Source organism: Schistocerca serialis, chromosome 1, assembly GCF_023864345.2.
Source record: "Schistocerca serialis cubense isolate TAMUIC-IGC-003099 chromosome 1, iqSchSeri2.2, whole genome shotgun sequence".
Taxonomy (NCBI): Eukaryota; Metazoa; Arthropoda; class Insecta; order Orthoptera; family Acrididae; genus Schistocerca; species Schistocerca serialis.
The window spans coordinates 1,237,117,715-1,237,122,995 of record NC_064638.1 but is presented as its reverse complement, the minus strand read 5'-3'; positions in this window follow the sequence as shown (position 1 = coordinate 1,237,122,995).

Sequence of the window (5,281 nt, the reverse complement as noted above, 5' to 3'; positions counted from 1 at the left end):
CTCAATACTTCATAACAATATAAAACATTGCGCCTGGTCGACACCATTGTTTTGGTCATCAACAAAACCGTATTCAATGTAATGGTCACTGTACTTCCGTTTCCCCGGCAAGCAATGACGAAGTAAGGTTAAAGCTGTACAAGTCGACAGTTCACTTTCACATCAAAAGTACACACTACTAAACTGCTTGTTTGATCGATACTGACTGACCACCTCAGTCAAACTATGACTCGAGTGCCAACGCTGCATTGAAACGAAGCGTCTACTGGCAACCACTACTACTCGTATATATCGTCGACGCTGTGAGAAGTCCTACACAGAAGACAGTTGATACGAAGTGTTCCGAATCGGGCCGACGTGTGACGGTTGGCCAAGTTGTTCCATGTCTGCTGTATTCGTACGCGAATGGTTCCAGCGGTGTGACTGGCAACGGTCAATTACTGCGCCTATATTCACGTTGATGACTAAGACGGAAATGATTCTCAGAGTACACTCTAAATACTGGGTAGCTAGTAGACACTTCGTCATAGGTACTAACAGGTTCGTCTCTATTAAATAGCTACATTTTAATAACGCCCCCTTTTGTACGATACGTCCTCACGCCCTCCCCCCCCCCCCCCCCCTGCCATTGGAAGGAATGCCCCACAGTTTGAAAGCCAATGGTGTAATACTCGGAGATCAAGAAAAACGTATTATACTAATCAAATTCGTTGTCAGACATTGCAAGTCGTTGCTGGTATCATTGATTATTAACATCAATTAATAACTCGAGCTTAATGGAGTGCAGTGCGACCACAATTTTTGCTCCTGTTTACAGGTTGGAACCGAAATGGTTTCAAACGGATTCCCTAAGTCTAAGGCGCTAGATCAGCTGCATTGGTGGCAGCTTCTTCATCTGTAACGTGCGCAGAAAAGGTGCTAGGGTGACACCGAGGATGTCGCCAAACTTAGAGGAACAGTTTGCCCTTTTACTGGCGCACATGTTAATGTTGCATTCTAAATCTACATCTACATCTATCTTTGCTAACCACCGTGAAGTGCGTAGCAGAGGGTGCGTCACACTGTACCAGTTATTAGGGTTTCCTCTCGTTCCATTCACGTATGGAGCGCGGGAAGAATTATCTTTGTGTGCCTCTGTGCATGCTGTAATTATTCTAATCTTATCTTCATGATCCCTATGTGAGCGACACGTTAATGGTTACAGTACATTTCTAGAGTAATCATTTACTCCGGATCTTGAAACTTTGTTAATAGACTTTCTCTGGATAGTTTACGTCTATTTTCAAGAGTCTACCAGTTCATTTCCTTCAGTATCTCTGTGACCCTCTCCCACAGGATTAAACAAACCTGTGAGCATTCGTGCTGCCCTTCTCTGTATACGTTTAATATCCTTTGTTTAATCTTATCTGGCACGGGTCCCAGACACTTGAGAAATATTCTGGAACTGGTCGCACGAACCTTTTTAAGCAATCTCCTTTGTAGACTTATTGCACTTCCCCATTATTCTATTTAAAATCAGTATTCAACCAATGAACGTAAGTCTACCACCTACTTTACCCACGAATTAACCTATACTATCATTCCATTCCCATGTGATCACGCAGCAAGCGGGCGGAAAACAAGAGTGCACAAAAAGCGTGAGTACCCTTCGACGCTTAGGATCGCGTAGAAATTTCGTCAACGGGTTTTGAATAGTCCATAGTAGGATCGCGTAGAAATTTCGTCAACGGGTTTTGAATAGTCCATAGTAGTTCCAACCTGAATATAAAAGCAAAAATTGCGGTCACGCTACACCCCTTTGGAGTACGATCACGTTCAGTGGGGATGGAGCCTCACAATGTCCTTAGAGAAGGGCTGAAACATCCGGGAGTGTCAGCAGTGATAAACGTCGTCAAGAACATCTTTCTTTGTCCTTTCCGACCGCGAAATGTGTAGGAATAAACGGCCCAGGGAAAGATTAGTTTCATTGACGCCCTTGATGTTAACCCCCACCCACATAGAGCCCATTTCATGCCGATTGTGAGCGGCGGTGTGTCTGAAATGTGAATACGGAAACCATGTGATTTCAACACTAGTTGTCGCGGTTTTTAACTCCATCGCAGAAGCGTCTAACGAAGTGGTATAATGTGGGTAAGAGGGACTGTGACGACTTTCTCATCGTGTCACATGTCCACGGTGACGTTAGCAGAATTGGGGTGAATTTTGTTGCCTATGTAACATCATTAATCCATGTATTCCGAATTACTGTAACAGGGCACTATAGTATCGTCTTTATTAGCCGACAACGGGCAAGCGACTTTCAAGTAAAATATTTAGCCTGTACGGGAATATACATAACGGACGAGTGAGTGCAGGTTATAGACACAGGATTGACGACATATGGAAGTTTCTATCTGGCTGAGTCTCATGCTCTAGAGCATAATGTAGGGCGATAGCCAGCGATAAGCAAGAAATACGAGTTCGAGTCCCCTAATTTTCATTCTCGTCATTCCGTTACACAGCTGACAGTTGCCCATATTCGTAGTTGCGAATACATTTAACGTATTGTATAACGGCTGTAGTCACCGCAGTGCCTGTTTCGTGCAACATCCATGCACGCCCCAAGAAATATTGCATCGTAATTCGGAATAACTCATCCACTGCTATTTGTTAGATATATCTGACGTTGTCTCCCATGGTGGCCAACCTTTTTATGGAGGATTTTGAGGAGAAAGCACTCGAATCAGCTGTTTTTTGGAGGTACGTGGATGACACTTTCGTAGTGTGGCCTCATGGAGAAGAAAAATTAATGGAGTTTTTCGATCAACTCAACTCCATTTATGAGAACATTCGGTTTACCTTGGAATTAGAGAAAAATGGTTGCCTCCCTTTCTTGGATGTGCTAGTGAGATGTAAGAGTGATGGATCTCTGGGGCATTCGGTTTATCGAAAGCCCACACATACTGATTTGTATTTAAATTCGTCCAGCTGCCATCACCCATCACAAACAATGAGTGTACTTAAAACACTTGTACACAGAGCTCATATAGTGTCAGATGCAGATAGTTTGCCTGCAGAGCTTGCTCATCTGAAGAGGGTTTTCAAAGAGAATGGATATACTACCCGGAAAATTAGCAAGGCACTTGCAATTAAGCCAAAGAAACAGGGAGTGAAGAAAGAAGAGAGCACACCTACTAAATCTGTAGCTTTTCTTCCCTTTGTTGGCAACATTTCCTTCAAGATTGCAAGAATCCTCCACGGTTTCGAAGTGAAAGTGATTTTCCGTCCACCATCGACGATTTCCGACCTGCTGGGATCAGTGAAAGACGATCTGGTATTGCGGAAGGCGGGAATTTATAAAATACCTTGTCAGTGTGGCATGTCATATATAGGACAAACATTGCGAACAGTAGAAGAACGTTGCACTGAACATCAACGCTGTACTCGCCTTTTGCAACCTAGCAAGTCTATCATTGCTGAGCATTACATTTCCACCGGACACTCAATGGAGTATGACAAGACAACAATTTTGGCCACAGGAACATCCTTTTGGGGCTCCGTCATAAAAGAATCAGTGGAAATCGCATGACAGACAATCTTATGAACCGTGACAATGGCTACCAGCTAGACAATGCGTGGAACCCCGTCATCTCTAAGATCTGCTCCAGACCAAGACGTTCGATTACTCCGATGGCCGCGGCAATTGACAACGCCGGAGACAGCTGAGTTCTGCAGTTCCACCAGCGAGGGCGCTGCTGGTGGGCGGTGTGGTTCGTCTGTCCATACGATTTTGACGCATGCGCGGAATAATCGCTGCATGCTATACATTACGGAATGGAGGGCGTCTTCGTCAGTTTTCGATGGCTCACCTGAGGATGGCTGGCAGTTGTCCAGTCGAAATATCGTGGATGGAAGCTAACGACGACCGGCTGCAAGCCCGAAATCTTTTTGAATGTCTGACGTTTATAACAGGAAGTTCCTCGCGAGAAAAATCATTGAAGGTTTAGACACCACCTTTGTCGGCTGCAGTTGACAGCATCACACCCGTGCGACTGCAGCTCCATGGTAACCATTACTACCTCAACATCTGCTCTTTTATTGCAAAGCAAACTACAGGGTGGACAGCAGTTACCCACTAGTTTTAAAAAATTGTTAACAACTGGTTTGATGATGGTAAACAAAACCGCTTTTAACTCTAGAGCCGTAGGGAAAATTATGTTATAATACTAACATAAACTGGAATTTTTTTTCTCTTAAATAAAAACATACGACTCGTGCCTTTGTGTGTGTACGTGTGTGTGTGGGTGTTTGTGTGGGTGATATGGGTTGGTGGTGTGTGTGTTTGTGTGTGTGTGTGTGTGTGAGAGAGAGAGAGAGAGAGAGAGAGAGAGAGAGAAGAGAGGGAGACAGAAGAGAGAGAGAGAGAGAGAGAGAGAGAGAGAGAGTGAAAAAGGGAAATAGAGGGGATGGAGTAGTGTGACATTTGTGACAATATGTTGGACTTGCGTTAGAATTTAATTAGTGTATTGCGCGTTTTTCGCTCAAATAATCAGTGACAAACATCAAACTTATTCAAGTGCAACGTAACTTCTGCTCTCGTGTTTTAGAAGGACAGAAATTACTTGATATTAGCACAGCTAGTAGATACTTAGTGTAAAGAGGTTTGTGTTATAGATAAAAACTATGCGTATGTGCATCTACATCGTCATTATTACTCTGAAATTTACAATTAAATGCCTAGTATAGGGTTCATAGAACCACTGCCAAGCAGTTTCTCTACCGTTCCACTCTTGAAATGCTCGTGCGAAAAACGAGCACTTAAATCTTTCCGTGCGAGTTCTGAAATCTCTTATTTTATAATTATGATCATTCCTTCCTATGTTGGTGTCGATAAACAAAATATTTTCGCAATCGGAGGAGAAAGTTGGTGACCGATATTTCACGAGAAGGTCCTGCCGCGACGATAAATGCCTTTGTTTTAATGATTGCCGCCACAGTTCAAGTAACATATCCGTGGCACTTTCTCCATATTAAGCGATAACACTAAATGAGATACCCCTGTTTGAACCTTTTCGATGTCCTCGATCAGTCCCATCTAATGATGATCCCGCACCTCACAGCAATACTCCAGAAGAAATCAGAAAAACTTGGTGTAAACAATCTCTTTAGTAGAGCCGTTACAGTTTCTAAATGTTCTTTCAATAAATGAGTCTTTGGTTTGCTTCCCCCACAACATTATCTATGTGATCGTTCCAATTTAAGTTATTTGTATTTGTAATTCCTAAGCATTTAATTGAATTTA